The sequence below is a fragment of the Pelodiscus sinensis genome, chromosome 25, assembly GCF_052426305.1.
Source record: "Pelodiscus sinensis isolate ZL-2025 chromosome 25, ASM5242630v1, whole genome shotgun sequence".
NCBI classification, from domain to species: domain Eukaryota; kingdom Metazoa; phylum Chordata; order Testudines; family Trionychidae; genus Pelodiscus; species Pelodiscus sinensis.
In genome coordinates this window covers 867,199-882,687 of record NC_143076.1, presented here as the reverse complement: position 1 = coordinate 882,687, position 15,489 = coordinate 867,199, and the positions used below count along the sequence as shown (strand labels likewise).

Here is a 15,489-nt window from a genome sequence, read left to right as displayed (position 1 = left end):
GGACTTTTTTGCGCAAAAGCGCGTCTAGATTGGCCAGGGACGCTTTTGCGCAAAAGTGTTCATGCCAATCTAGATGCTCTGTTCCGAAAATGGTTTTAATGGAAACCTTTTCCATTAAAAGCATTTCCGGGAAATCATGCCAGTCTAGACACAGCCTATGAGCGTGTTTTTGCACAAGTAAATTTACAGCTCATCAGAAGAGAGGGCTTTTTGTGCAAGAGTTATTCCTCTTTCTATGAGGAATAAGCCTTTTTGCGCAAGAGCTCTGACTTTTTCCAGGAAAACGACGAAGTATGGCTCTGTCATCACTGAAAGATGTTATGGCAGCTGTGACCCAACAGGTTACTTCGAGTTCCCTTCCCAGCCTCTCCCTCCCCACCTGCAGGAAGCTCTGTGGTGCACTCAGCACTAGCCCAGCTAGTTGTTGAAGGAGACAACCCAGAACTGGCTCCAGCCCCCACTCTGTAACCTGGGGAAATGACCCACCAGGCCTGGGCACCTCGGAGAGGCAACGATTCCCCACTGGCCAGGGCAGAGCCTCCCTCTGACACAGCCATGGAGCCTTCTCCCCCTGGTCCTGCCTCCCCCTTCACTCAGCTCTCACTGCTCGGTGCTGCCAGGGAGGGGCCTCACTGCTCGTCAGCGTTCCCGTTCCAGGAGCAGGGTGCGTTTCGTCTTGTGCACCAATATTGAGTTTGTGGGCACCTGTTTGGGGGTGAGCCCCCGCGGCGTCTGCCAGTTACTAACAAATATCTTAGCTACACGTTATGGGAGAAAGACACTACTCCAAGGGATAATTAACACCTGGCTGCAGCTAGTATCTGTCTCCCCCAGGGCCACTAGGGAACAGATGAGGGACAAGGCGTGAAGCAGATCCAAGGGGCTGGCTAAACCCAGTGTGAGAAGCACATGGAAAAAGTCCCAAAAGCAGGTGAGAGAACAGCATGAAAACATCAGGATCAGGATAGCACATGTAAAACCAGGAACTCAAGAAAAGCCAGGACAGGATGATAAAGTGAAATCGCTGCTCCTTTCAACTTCAAAACTAATTTAGAACTTTTTGACAGTAGCCAACCACTCAGCCTGTACGCTCTTCTTCCAGTTTCCCAACAGGAAAAAAGGAACAATCATCAACAGCAAACAGCAATTACATTAAAACAACACTGTCTGCTTGTTTCATGCTCAGAAGAAAACATTGTGACCCACTCTCATAGCTAGCAAGACCAACCACTTTCAACTACATTTTTTGAGTTACCAACTTGAAAAACAATTTCTGAAAGTACAGTCTTAGCAGGTCTCTGCTCACTACACACCCACACTCACGTGCATTCACTTTCTCCTCATGAGGAATGTTTTCACACAACACTTAGAAAACTAAAGGACAGAAATAATCTCAGCAAAGTGCTTGTCCCATTCAAACACACTCCACCAGGTTTAGAAATCTGCATATTAGAATATGCTCCATGTCCCTGTTTACAGCAACACGCCTCCTGATTAGTATGTGGAGCACCTGGCAGCCAATCAAAATCTCCTGCTGTTTCTTCCTGAAACTGCAGATCCTGGGGTTCCTCTAAGTCAGTGGTAACAAACTGCCAGTCCGCGGACCAGCAAGGGGCGGAGAACCCCTGCGTGCCGGGCAGAGGTGGAAAGTAATAAAGTAGAAATACTTGATTAAACTACTCAAGACCTTTTTTGGATATTTGTACTTTACTCAAGTTATTTATTTTTGTCACACTTTGATTTTTATTCAAGTTATTTTATTTTTTTAGACAATATTGTACTTTTTACTCCACTCCCATTTCCAGAGGCGCTGGGTTGCTCACGACTCGCATCGTTCTGATTTGCTAAGGCCTAGCTGCATGTGCAGGAAACGAGTCATCCAAGAAACATCCAATCCACAAGCACAAAGCCCCTGCCAAGGAAGAAGCCTTTTAATAGCTGCCCCAGCACCTTGTCATTCAAACCCAGTACCCCTGCAGGCCCTGCCAGCCTGAGCCCTGAGCGAGCAGGGCGGCTGCCCAGGGCTCCGTGCTGAGGGGGTGATATGAGCAGTCTCATGTGACCTTACCTGGGGCCAGGCAGCTAAACAGGAGGGAACCCAGCAGCCGGCGTCATGGAGGCGCTTGCATGTGTCGGGTGAGTCCTCTGCTCTGGTGGGAGCAGCAGCAGGGTGGGTGGGTGCCGGGGGCAGGGGCAGGGGCTCCCCATTCCCCCTGGGACAGAGGCCCCAGTGGAAGCCCTGTGGGGGGAGGTGGGGCAGGCTGTGCTGGAAGAGGCTGGGGGTGGGTGGCTGAGGGCGGTGGGGATTGAAGAAGCGTCTTTGTGGGCACTTGGGCCCGTGTGCTCTGCTGCTCACTGACGAGCTGGCTGACCATCGCCCCCTAGCCAAGCCCCCCAGCTGCTGTCCCAGGGCTGTGGCCGACCAGCCTGCACTGCTGCCAGCCCGGGCTCAGCTCTGCCAGCGACCTGCCCAGCCGCCTCCCTGCCAGGGGCTGCAGACGTGTCTGCTGGGGTAGAGAGGAGGGACGTGTCTGCCCAGCCAATGTGAGGGGTGCGCCTTTGGGACAGGGAATTTCTGTCCCTTCTCTTTATTTCTTGTCTGGCCCCAGTGGCCTAATGGACAAGGCACTGGCCTCCGGAGTTGTAGGTTCAAGTCACAGCTGGGGTATAGAATTGGGACCTTCTGAGGTTTGATTGGGAAGCCCTGGCTTGATTTTTCCCCATGGGAACTGAGAGATGGTTTCCCAAGAAATGCCACATCCCATAGGATAGCAGCTGTCTAGTCCCACCAGCTCCGGGAGTGACTCAGACAGAGGGAGGGGGCTGGAGCAGAGCAGGGTCTGTCTGGTGACAGGGCAGAGCCTGAGGAGGGGCAGCTCTGGCAGAGGCTCAGTAGGAGCAAGGGGGGAGCGACTTTGGCCTGGACCTTTTCCAAAGCCCTTGAGCATGGGGCTGGCATTGGGGGAAACTTCCCTCAGCGATGGGATGGGGGGCCGGGCTGGGCTAGGAAGGCGCCATTCTCCCTGCTCTTGCCCCCAGATTACATGGCTGCCAGGCCTGGGTGCGGGCAGACTGGCAGTTGCTGCAGCAGCACACGGGCAGGAGGCCCCACTGATGTGGGGGGAGGCAGCCCCACCAGCAGGCACAAGGCTGGGCCAGCATATGGGGGGAGGTGTTGGACTGCGTTTCCCTGCTGACATGGAGCTGGGTTGCCAGGTGTCTGGTTTTGAACTAGACAGTCCAGTATTTGAACTTTCTGATCAGGAAACAAACTGAGAAAATAGAAATAGAAATGTCCGGTATTTTCTAAATAACAATAATGTCGATTGTGACGTCACGTCAAGTGTCTCTGGTATTTTTGTAGAAACCATCTGGCAACCTACATGGAGCCCAGGTGACAGGACACCTCCTAGTACTCACTACTGCTAGCAACACCCTCACACCACTCCTCACAGCTCCCCCCACCATGGGGCAGGCAGGAGGGGATTGTTCCCCCCAACTGACAGAGGGAGGGACAGAGGCTGAGAAAGGCAAAGGGCCTTGTCTGACCTCACGCAGCCAGTCTGGGGCAGCGCTGGGCACAGGACCCAGATGCTGAAAGTCCCCCTCAGTCTGGAGTTTCACACCCTGACTGATCAGAATAACGTGACCTCCAGTGAGATACAGCCCCACAGCCCAGCCTAGGGATGGCTCAGCCAGTGGGTTAGAAGCACCGGGACACAGAGAGACTCAGGAGCTGCTCAGAGACAACCACTGGCAAGAAACAGAACAATTCCCCGAGCCGACGATTGGTTCTGGCTCATTTGCTGGGACTTAAGGAGAACAAGGAAATCCTGAGTCTCCTCCCTGTGACTTCCTCCCAGCTCAGCCAATCAGAACTGGGACTAGAACTGGAAGGCTGTGTCCACACTGATGGGCTGTGTCTACACCAGCGGGTTATTGTGCAAGAAGGGCCGTTCTTCCGCAGAGCATCCACACTGCCCACTCGCTCTTGTGCAAGAAGTTTTACAGTAAAGCGTGGTAAGAAAGGGCTTCTTGCACACGAGCTATGCTCTTTTCTAACAGGTGTAAGTCCTCTTGCGCAAGAGGGCAGTGTGGATGCAGGACAAGGGTTTCTTGTGCAAGAAAGCCCTATAGCTAAAATGGCCATCAGAGCTTTCTTGCACAGGAGAGTATAGATCCTCTTGCACAAAAGCACATCTCACAGATGGCACCAGACATAGCCAAAGGGACCTTCAGAGATGAAGTCCAGTCCATAGCAGGGCAAATCACCATCCAGATGGATGTCTCCCCAAAACAGGAAGCTACCAGGAGTGGGGTTTGAACCCACGCAGACAAACATCTATTGGATCTTAAGTCCAACGCCTTAACCACTCGGCCATCCTGGTGACAGAGGAAAGGCTAGACGTGTGCAAGTTCTCTCCCCAAATAGCCCAGGGACTCGCTCTCAGAACATTTTCCCAGCCCATCCCTGTGCCAGGGCTTCCCACCGAAAGGGTGAGAGAGCCGCCCCCTCCCTCGCAGCGAGGAGGGAAGCAGGGAAAAGGGAAACCAAACAAGACAAAACCCAACGTCCCCAGGGATTCCGAGGGACAAAGGCCTGGTGGGGAAAATCCCCCCCCCCACCTTCACCTAGGCTATGTCTACACTCCCTGCTTCTTGCACTAGAAATATGCAAATGAGCCTAAGTTTAGAATATCATGGAGCCTCATTTGCATACCTAATGAGCTGCCGTTTTTGTAGAAGAGGTTCTTGCACCAGAGAGAGCTGTCTACACTGCCCCTTCTTGTGCAAGAAATCCCCTCTTTTGCAATGCCACTATTCCTGAAAATAATCGTCGTAGCGGCATTGCACGAGAGGGTTTTTCTTGCGCAAGAAGGGGCAGTGTAGACAGCTCCTTCTGGAGCAAGAGCCTCTTCTACAAAAAAGGTCGCTCATTAGGTATGCAAATGAGGCTCGGCGATATTCGACGCTTAGCCTCATTTGCATTTTTCTCACGCAAGAATCTGAGAGTGTAGACAGAGCCCTAGGCTACGTCTACACTGGCCCCGCGGCATTTAAATAAAAAGTAGGAATAAGAGCCTCCGGAAAAGGGCGCTTTTTCCGGAGGATTGGGGCCAGTGTAGACGCTCTTTTCCGGCTTTTTTAAAAGCCGGAAAAAAGCGGCGGACATTTTTATTCAAATGCCGCGGGGGATATTTAAATCCCCCGCGCATTTCCCTACTACGACTCATGAAATTTACATGCCCCTTCCGGAAAAGGGGCCAGTGTAGACGAGCCCCTAGTGTTTTCCCTGCCTTGCATTTGGCCACCCCCATGGATCAGGCCAGTGTTTCCAAATCTTTTTTTTTATACCATGGACAGCCAAACCCATTCACAAACTTTTGCCAGACCAGTAACATTACATTTACATATCTGCATATATATTATGCAAATAACAAATCTGCAAAAGGAAATAAACTGTTGCCGGTCCCTACAGATCAGTGTTTGCAGGTATCTACTCTTAAAAAAATTCACAGAAGAAATTCCCCTCAGGCTGCTGGAGGGGGCAGCTCCTCCCCCGGGGGGACTGGAGCCTGCAGAGGGAGGGGCGCAGGGAGAGGCACCCACAGAGGCAGGGGGCGTTTGGGACACCCTGGTTATAAACTTTAGAAATTCTGTCGGAGGCAGAGGAGTTGGTGCCCCCAAGTGCCACAACCAGGCACCTCTGCCCCCCCTCCTGCCCCATGGGGTGGGAGAGCTGCCGTTGTATCTCCCCCCCTCCTTCTGTACAAGCCCTGCCCTGTGTCTCCCCCTCCCCCAGCCAGGCTGCTCTTGCTCCCCCAGTCTCCTCCCAACCTCCCCTGCCTCCTCTGACACCTCCCCTGAGTTTCCCTGCCTCCTCTGACACCTCCCCTGAGTTTCCCTCCATTGCACCCCTGCTCCCAGCCACCCCATGCCTGGCATGATCCCCCCCAACCTCCCTTCAGCACCTCCTGCCTCCCCTTCCTGCCCCACCTCACACATCCCTGTTCCCCTTCACCTCTCTTATCTGCCCCACCCCTCTTGAACCCCTCCCCACCCTCTCTGGGATGGCTCCCCCCACCCCGCACGAGCTGGTAGCAGCTTCCCTGGCCCCAGGCTGGGATCAAAGCCCCCTCTGCTGAGTGCAGCCCTGGGCCAGATCCCCACACTGCAGCCCTGGGGGGTCTGCTCTCTGGGAAGGGGAGGGGGGATCTCTCCTACCTGCCCCCCCCAAATGCTGCCCACCCTGGGGCCGGGGCTGGGCAGGGACTGGCCAGGCTGGGGGTGCTGCCGTGGGAAAGGTTCCCAGGGAGCAGCGTTCTACATTCCCCCTCCTGGCTGCAGCCCGGGCTCCGGGGGCCCAGCAGTGCTGCACCCAATGCTGGGCCTCAGGGGATCTGCTCGGAGCCAGCCCCCAAAGGCCCCGCAAGCAGAGGGCAGGAAAGGAGCCAGGCTGAGGCTTTGCCGGGAGCAGGCCAGGGACCTGGCAGGAGGAGGCTCCAGCGAGCACAGAGCCTGCGCAGGGCCAGCCTGCTGGGAGGGGAGCAGGAGCATCCAGCACCATTCAGGCCAGCGGCAGCCAACACTGGGGAGCTCTGAGACTCCAGGGCAAAGGCCTCCAGCCCCCCATGCCCTGGGGTTAGGTAGCCCTGGAACCAGGCCCCCTGGAGTAGCATTGTGGCCAGGGGGCTCTGACCCACAGGGGGGCTGGCCCCAGAGCCCAGGGCCTGGGAGTCTGGTCAGCAAGTGAGACTCGCCCGTCAGTCCAAGCTGCTTTCTCCCCGGCTGCCGTTCCTGCCTGTCCTGTGCCAGCCCTTAGCAGGCCAGTGGGGCAGGACGGGGGGTGTCCGTGGGGCCCTGCTCTCAGTCCGTCCCTCACAGGCCCTGTGGGCTGCTCGAGGGCTGAGCCCGTCGCCCAGGCCTGGCGCGGGGATGGAACATGGGGCACGTTTCCCCCTGTGAGCGTGTGCGGGGGCAGGAGGGAGCCACACGGGCCGGGTGAAGGTTTTGTGCTGGGGCTGGAAGCTTGAGCCCGAGCTGTCGGCCTCAGCGGGACTTGCTCCTCCCCCCACTCCTGCCTTGCTGCCTTCTTTGGCCAGCAGCGCTCAGGGGCAGCGGGAGAGCCGGCACCAAGGGCAGAGGAGGCCGAGGCACAAGCCCCTCAGTGCAAAATCAGTTCGCCAGAAAATATGCAAATAAGATCAGGACTCATGCAAATGAGATCCTAATTAGCACCTTCTTTTGCTGAGAAAACTCGTTGTGTAGATAATGCAATAGAAGCACAGCGTGTCAGAGAATTGTTCCAGTGACGCTCCCAGACGAGGGGGTTACAAACCCCACGCTAGACCCCGTGCCAGGGTTTCGTCACCAGCGCGGCTGTTCCTGTTCTGTTCCGCGCTGTGAACGTTCCTGAGAAGGTTGGAACCAACCCGGCTCCTTTAGGGAGCGGAAGCTCCTAGGGGCGGAGACTGAGGTGTTTAAACAGCGCGAGCAAACCGGGGGCAGCACCAGCCGGCCCAGGCGGGGGAGAATCGCACTCGGGTGTCCCGGGGTCTGGCTCGATCACAGCGGGCGGGCTACCGAGAAGGAACGCAGGTGCAGGCTGCAGCGTTGGAGGCTGGGGACAAGCCGCTGACTTTGCTGCCGCGGGGTGGGCTGGATCCTCTGTAGTCTCCGTGGCTGACCCACCCTCCCCCGGGGCAGTTCAGAGGCTCGTGCCCCGGCCCTTACATGCAGCAGCGACCAGAGCCCCAAGCCCACCTGCCCCTCCCGAGGGAAGTGCGGAGCCCGGCACCCCCAAGCTACCGGCCCAAGGGCCCGCGGGGAACCAGCACGCGGCCTGCGCCCGGAACAGCGGTGGGACCAGCAGCAGCTGCCCAGCCCGGCCCGCGGCAGCGAGCTAGAGGCTGCAGCCGCAGCTTGGAGATCTGGGCTCCTCCGCACGCTTGGGTGTACCCAGGGGTGCTCATTTACATACCCACAATGCATTGGGCACAGTGATTCACCACCCGCGTCCATGGGGCAGAATTTGCCCCTGGCTCCCACGCAAAACTCGGGCTATCAGCGTGGCAGAGCAACAAGCTGCAGAAGGGGTGGGGATTTGCAGACGGTCCGATGTAGCCACCGTGAATTGAGAAACAGACGCCGTTTTTCTGGCAGCGCCTCTGCAGCAACTGCGGTATACTCTGGTTTCTCTTCAGATTGTATAAATTTTTCGCCTTTTACTAAAGATTTCTGTGGAGGGGAATATTTAGGAGTTTGTACTCAATTTTTTGAGGCTTTACTCCGGTGAAGCTACCCAATGGTGTGAAAAAACAGAACTGAACTATTAGTTTTTGTAGAGGTTTGTAGATACCTGTGTCTATTTGAAAATGTTGTTGTACCTTATAGTGTGCTACCTTTTTAATAGTAGTAGTCATGTTAGTCTAGTCTACCTAAAACAAAAAGTAAAACTATGCTAACAAGAGGGGCTATGTCTAGACTGGCGTGATTTTTCGGAAATGCTGTTAATTGAAAAGTTTTCTGTTAAAAGCATTTTTGGTACAGAGCATCTAAATTGGCACGGACACTTTTCCCCAAAAGCACTTTTTGTGGAAAAGCGTCCGTGCCAACCTAGACGCACTTTTCCGCAAAAAAGCCCCATCGCCATTTTCGCGATCCGGGCTTTTTTGCGGAAAACAAATCTGGGCTGTCTACACTGGCCCTTTTGCTCAAAAGTTTTGCGCAAAAGGACTTTTGCCCGATCCGGAGCAGCATAGTATTTCTGCAAGAACACTGACAATCCTACGTGAGATCGTCAGTGCTTTTGCCTAAATTTAAGCTGCCAGTGTAGACAGCTGGCACGTTTTTCTGGAAAAGCGGCTGATTTTCCGGAAAAACTGGCCAGTCTAGTCACAGCCTTCCGTTAAAAGCTTTTGTGGAAAATCATGCCAGTCTAGAAGTAGCCAAGGGATACAATCAAAAAAAGTGAACACCTTTAAAAAAGACAAATCAAATTTCAGAACAGAGGAAAGATGGGAGGAGGGAGGTAAATGTCTGTGAGCTAATGATATTAGAGGTGATAATTGGGGAAGCTATCTTTGTAATGGGTAAGATAATGTATATAACTGGACAAACGTCTCAGATGTTTCGCCAAAGAATCAATGCACACAAAAGGGATATCAGACAGTATCACAAAGAAAAACAGTGTCTTGCCATTTCAACTAGAAATGGCATTGTCTCAACGACTTGATTACCTGCATACTGCTTGGCTACGTCTACGCTGGCATGATTTTCCGAAAATGCTTTTAACGGAAAACTTTTCCGTTAAAAGCATTTTCGGAAAAGCACATCTAGATTGGCAGGATGTTTTTCCGCAAAAGCACTTTTTGCAGAAAAGCGTCCGTGCCAATCTAGACGTGGTTTTCCACAAAAAAGCCCCGATCGCCATTTTCGCGATTGGGGTTTTTTTTCCGGAAAACAGTACTGTGCTGTTTACACTGGCCCTCTTGCGCAAATGATTTGTGCAAGAGGGTTTTGCCCGAACGGGAGCAGCACAGTATTTCCGCAAGAACACTGACGATCTTATATGAGATCGTCAGTGTTCTTGCAGAAATTCAAGCGGCCATTGTAGACAGCTGGCAAGTTTTTCCGCAAAATCATCTGATTGTGCGGAAAAACTTGCCAGTCTAGACACAGCCCTTCAAAGCCATTTTACCACCAGACTTGAAAGAGAAACCTCTGAATTGTCATTCATGCTTAAATTTGACGCTTTACACCCAGGCTGCGTTTAGATTGGCATGATTTCCTGGAAATGCTTTTAAGGGAAAAGTTTTCCTTTTAAAGCATTTTCGGAACAGAGCGTCTAGATTGGCACAGACGCTTTTCTGTAAAAGCACTTTTTGTGGAAAAGCGTCTGTGGCCAATCTAGATGTGCTTTTGCACAAAACAAAACAAATCTCCGCTGTCTACACAGGCCCTTTTGCGCAAAAGAGACTTTTGCCCAAAGGAGAGCAGCATAGTTTTTCCGGAAAAAGCACTGATTTCTTACAATAGGAAGTCAGTGCTTTTGCGGAATTTCAAGTGGCCAGTATAGACAGCTGGCAAGTTTTTCCAGAAAAGCGGCTGATTTTCCAGAAAAACTAGCCAGTCTAGACACAGCTCTGCAGGGGAGGGACCAGCACCAGAGGAGAGAGGCAGGGCAGGTGTGTAGAGGGAGGTGTTAGGAGAGGGGATGAAGAGGGGTAGCTCACATGATCAGTGTGGGGCTACTGGACAAGTGGGCATGAGGGTGGGACGACCCCTATTTTCTATTTTTTCTCCCAAGGGGGGGCCCCGTGATATCGTGCATCCCTGGGCCCCGCAAAACTCTCATCCGCCCCTGCTGCCATGGAGGGAAGCCTCATTGGCCCCATTTTGCCAAAGGGAGAAGGGAGGCCCAGAAGAGCTGGGGTGACGTGCCCGGGATTATCCAGGAGGGCTGGAGTAGTGGGGCGTGTGTGTGTGCGGGAGGGGGAGGGCAGGGGGAGCGGAAAGGGCGGATGCTTCTCCTAGTGGGAGGGGGAAAGATTCCTGTGCCTCCACGGAGGGCTCCTGCCTTCTCCCCCCACCCCACACCCACTTCCTTCTTGCCCCCCTAGTGTGCTCCGGGGCTACGTCTACACTGGCATGATTTTCCAGAAATGCTTCAAATGGAACAGTTTTCCGTTATAAGTATTTCCGGAAAAAGCGCGTCTACATTGGCAGGATGCTTTTCCGGAAAAGCACTTTTTCCGGAAAAGCGTCCGTGGCCAATTTTCACGATCGGGGCCTTTTTGCGGAAAACACTACTGTACTGTCTACACTGGCCCTTTTCTGGAACAGTTTTCCGGAAAAAGGACTTTTGCCCGAACGGGAGCAGCATAGTATTTCCGGTAAAGCGGCTGATTTCTTACAGTAGATCATCAGTGCTTTTCCGGAAATTCAAGGGGCCAGTGTAGACAGCTGGCAAGTTATTCCGGAAAAGCGGCTGATTTTCCGGAATAAGTGGCCAGTGTAGACACAGCCCGGATGCGCCTGGCTCCGGAGGACGACGGGCCCGGCTGGGTCGGGGGTGTCGGGGCAAGAGCGGAAGCCGCACGGACCCGGTGCCTCCTGAGTGGCAGCTCCTGCCCGAGCCAGCCCCTGCTGAGTATTCGGGCCGCAGCCGGGGAGAGGCGCTGGCGGGGTTGGGAGTTGGGGTGCAGCAGCGCCACCGGACTCCTTGCCGCCGAAGCGGGGCTCAGGCGGGAGAGGGGAGAGAGCTCCAGGCCCGGGCAGACAGGCAGGCGGGGGCGTGTCCCGGGCAGAGAGGCGGAGCGGCGTGAGCATGTATGCAGATGTGGACGCGAGCGGAGGCTTGTGGGAGTGGGAGCGGGCTGGCAAGCAGGGCCCGCCTTGGGCACGCAGGGCTCGGTGTGGGTGTCGGGGGCGGCTTGGGGGCGGGTGCGGGCGGTAGGGGAGCGTTTGGGGCGCGGCGTTGCGGGTGTGCGAGGAGGCGTCCACCGTGATGTGAAAGGGTTTGGGCGGTGGGGGGCAGGCGGTGGTTGTGCGGTTGGAACTCATACTTACCTGGCAGGGGAAATACCATGATCATGAAGGTGGTTTTCCCAGGGTGAGGCTCATCCATTGCACTGCGGGTGGGCTGACCCCTGCAATTTCCCCAAATGTAGGAAACTTGACTGCATAATTTGTGGTAGTGGGGGGCTGCGTTCATGCTTTCCCCTGGCGCTCGCTGTGAACAATAGACTGACAAATGACCAAGGCAAATGGAGAGGGGACATTGCTGCTTCTGTTCTTGCTCTTTTTTCTCTCTGCAGTGAGCATTGCTAGTTTTCTGTGTTTTTCTCTGCTTGGTCTGTGCTCTGGCTTGGTCCGGCCTGGCCCATGGGGGCGGCTCTTTTTTCTGCTTCTTTTGCTATCTCCCAGGGAGCACATTGCTTTCCTAGGCTATTGATGCCCCTTTTCAGCTACCTTGCTCGCCTTACAGGAAGTTTCCCCTTACTTTGAAGTAAGAATAAGAGCCTCCGGAAAAGGGCACTTTTTCCGGAGGATCGGGGCCAGTCTAGACGCTCTTTTCCGGCTTTTTTAAAAGCCGGAAAAAAGCGGCGGACATTTTTATTTAAATGCCGCGGGGGATATTTAAATCCCCCGCGGATTTCCCTACGACGACTCTTGAAATTTACATGCCCCTTCCGGAAGAGGGGCCAGTGTAGACGTAGCCTTGTTTTCCGAAAAAAAGCCCCGATAGCGAAAATGGCGATTGGGGCTTTTTTGCGGAAAAGCGCGTCTAGATTGGCCACAGACGCTTTTCCGCAAAAAGTGCTTTTGCGGAAAAGCATCCTGCCAATCTAAACATGCTTTTCCGAAAATGCTTTTAACAGAAAACTTTTCCGTTAAAAGCATTTCCGGAAAATCATGCCAGTCTAGACATAGCCTGGGGCTGTGTCTACACTGGCCACTTATTCTGGAAAATCAGCCGCTTTTCTGGAATAACTTGCCAGCTGTCTAAACTGGCCCCTTGAATTTCCAGAAAAGAAACTGACGATCTACTGTAAAATCATCAGTGCTTTTCCAGAAAAACTATGCTGCTCCCATTCGGGCAAAAGTCCTTTTCCGGAAAATTGTTATGGAAAAGGGCCAGTGTAGACAGCACATATTTCTTTTCCGCAAAAAAGCCCCGATCGCAAAAATGACGTCTACATTGGCATGGACGCTTTTCCGGAAAAAGTGCTTTTCCAGAAAAGCATCCTGCCAATGTAGATGCACTTTTTCTGGAAATACTTATAACAGAAAACTGTTCCATTTAAGCATTTCCAGAAAAGGGTGCCAGTGTAGACGTAGCCTGGGTGTTTAAGCACCCTGTGACAACCAGCTCGTCCTGTCCCCTCCCACCCCTCAGAGTTTTGCGAGTTCCCTTCTTAGCTCTTCGCTGCCTGCTTCGGACGAAAGTATCAGGAATCCTTTTGGCACCGTCTGCAACGTTTGCCGCTTTACCCTTTCCCCAGAACACTGACGAACACGTTCCACGGTGCAGGCAAAATAAGCTCTTTCGAAAGATGCTCGAAAGAAGCAGCGCCATTGGCGCGGCTCAAATAGCGTAGCATATTTCGAGCCGTGGCTGTGGCGTAGATGCACCCAACCGGACCAGGAAGGTCGGCCTACGGTCTGCAAAATGCAGTCCTGCCGTGTAAGCCGATCCCGCGGCTACTCGTTTTGTGTTTCTCTTTCCCATGCCGTCAAGTCCGTTCGACGCTGTACGCCTCTGAAGGAATAGGCCTTCCGTTCTACCTGCGGGTCGAGAGTCACATCTGGATGCGGATGGGGAGGGGGGGCGGCGTGGGGCTTTTTTGCGGAAAACACTACTGTGCTGTCTACACTGGCCCTTTTTCGGAACAGTTTTCTGGAAAAAGGACTTTTGCCCGAACAGGAGCAGCATAGTATTTCCGGAAAAGCGGCTGATTTCTTACAGTAGATCATCAGTGCTTTTCCGGAAATTCAAGGGGCCAGTGTAGACAGCTGGCAAGTTATTCAGGAAAAGTAGCTGATTTTCCGGAATAAGTGGCCAGTGTAGACACAGCCATTATGTTTAAACAGCTGCCATATGAATGTACCTGAAAGTCACAAGGATCAATGATCTGTGTGAAAGGCAGGTGGCCAGTAATTAGAGCCCCAGGTATGTTGTGTGCACAAGGGAAGGTAGGAATGTGCACCAGTCAGTCTGATAACGGTGTTTAGTGTCTGTTTGTAACAGGCTCCTGCCCATCTCCGGTAGATTTGGGCACCTCCTCCACCAATTGCAATACACACTAGGCCGTTCCTCCCCAGCTGGGTGTGGTTCTTGTTCTTCTGCACAGCACAGCCCGTGGAGACGAGGGACCTGCCATTGGGCTTCCAAATCTCACCCTTGTTGAACGGATGGAAACAGAAACCAGACACACGGCGGGTTTGAGCTGGCTCCAGCTGAGGGACGGGTTTGCCTGGTTTATGTGCATTGGCACAGGACAGCAGTGAGGGTTCGTATTCATTTAAAGAATAGAAAAAATAGAAACCTAGAATGTAATGGAATTGGAGAGATAAATGTTTCCATTGAATGGTCAGTTGGATTTGAAGTAATGCTCATATAATTTGTAGTCTATCACTGAGCTGCTCTCCCTGATGTTTGCACTGTTAGGAGTTGAGAAGGGGACAAGAGGCTTTTGTAGCCCACACACGCCTGGGCCTGTCTCCATCACTTTTGCCTCTGCCAGGTGAAGGGAGGCCGCTGGGCCCAGCATCTTTCTCCCCAACCAGGGCTGGCTTTTGGGGAGAGGGAGGGGCCACTGGAGGCGCTTGGTCCCCTGGCAGTGTCCATGGGGAGGTGGCTCTGCTGAAAGCCAGACTGGTTTTCCTGTTGTTAGGCAGGACCCTGCAACCCATGTTCTCTCCTGCTTTTGTAGCCTCTGTTGCCTTCTGCAGGTGTCCCTTCTGATGGGACAGGCCACGTTCTTCTCAGGGTTTGGGTACCATGTTGCCCTAGAAAGGCTTGTGGCCAAAACACAGGCCTGGCTGTGAGCAGGATTTGCCAGCCCCTCCTGTACCCCTGCCTGCCCCAGCCCCTCCCACTGCAGCCTGGGGAAAGGGGAAATCTCCACAGAGACACTCCCAGCTGGGACCCTCAATCCCTTCTGCCCTCAAGGGGAAACCTCTCAAGGGAGATTCCAGGCAGCCAGGCCATGGGGGTCTCTGAGATGCCCCAGCCCTGCAGCCTGTCCCACCTGGCTGTTGCCATGGACCCTCTGTGAGGTCACTGCCTCCCAGCCAATGAGCTGAGGTGCTGCAAAAGTTCCTTGTGATGTCACTGCTGCTTTGCAGACTCATGTCCTGCCTCTGGCCAGCCCCTTGGCATGTGTGAGCTGCTCCCCCTGCCCCTGTCACTCAGGGCTGGTTCTGGGGCTCACGCAGGGAACATCAGAGGCTGCTCAGGGGGCCACATTGCTAGTCCAGGGGCCCTCCTGTGGGGCTGTGAGTGTTGCTGTCCCTGCTGTACAGACACGGCCATAGAGCCTCAGGAGGCTGTAGCCGTGGGAGACACTTCCCTGGTTTCGGGAGGGAGACGAGATGTCAGGGCCCATGACTTGGAGCCAGCTACAGATACCCATGGAAAGCTGATTTTCAGAGGGGTGTGATCAGCCCTTCCTGTGTATCTGGCTTCTTCAAAGGGGCTTAATCAGGAGCTAAAAGTTGAAGAAGGGACATTCAGAAGGGTGAATTTCTGTCTCCAGCAGTTTTTTTCTGTGTGCCCCAGTGGCCTAATGGACAAGGCACTGGCATCCTAAGCCAGGGATTGTGGGTTCAAGTCCCACTTGGGGTGATGGTTCTTTTTCAGTGACAAAGAGTTTACCTTCCTCTGCTCACTGAAACAGTTGGCAAGGATGCTCCACAGTTGCTGTCTCCCTCTCTGCAGAAGCTGTTCAGACCCCTCACTAGCAAATGCTGATGTTAGGTGCA

At 53.8% G+C, this 15,489-nt stretch overlaps 1 protein-coding gene and 5 non-coding genes across 6 annotated transcripts in view; 3 read left to right on the top strand and 3 right to left on the bottom strand.

The window, feature by feature from the left end:
* LOC142826104 (uncharacterized) overlaps positions 1-15,489 on the bottom strand; it is a 284,204-nt gene that overhangs the window by 183,213 nt on the left and 85,502 nt on the right.
* LOC149521633 (small nucleolar RNA U3) lies at positions 1,074-1,289 on the bottom strand. Its single transcript, XR_016347871.1, has one exon. It is a non-coding gene; the product is annotated as a small nucleolar RNA U3 (small nucleolar RNA).
* TRNAL-UAA (transfer RNA leucine (anticodon UAA)) lies at positions 4,306-4,388 on the bottom strand. The gene has a single exon. It is a non-coding gene; the product is annotated as a tRNA-Leu (tRNA).
* LOC112545506 (U5 spliceosomal RNA) lies at positions 8,185-8,300 on the top strand. The gene has a single exon (XR_003088985.3). It is a non-coding gene; the product is annotated as a U5 spliceosomal RNA (small nuclear RNA).
* Positions 11,564-11,727, top strand: LOC149521631 (U1 spliceosomal RNA). Its single transcript, XR_016347873.1, has one exon. It is a non-coding gene; the product is annotated as a U1 spliceosomal RNA (small nuclear RNA).
* TRNAR-CCU (transfer RNA arginine (anticodon CCU)) lies at positions 15,280-15,352 on the top strand. Its single transcript has one exon. It is a non-coding gene; the product is annotated as a tRNA-Arg (tRNA).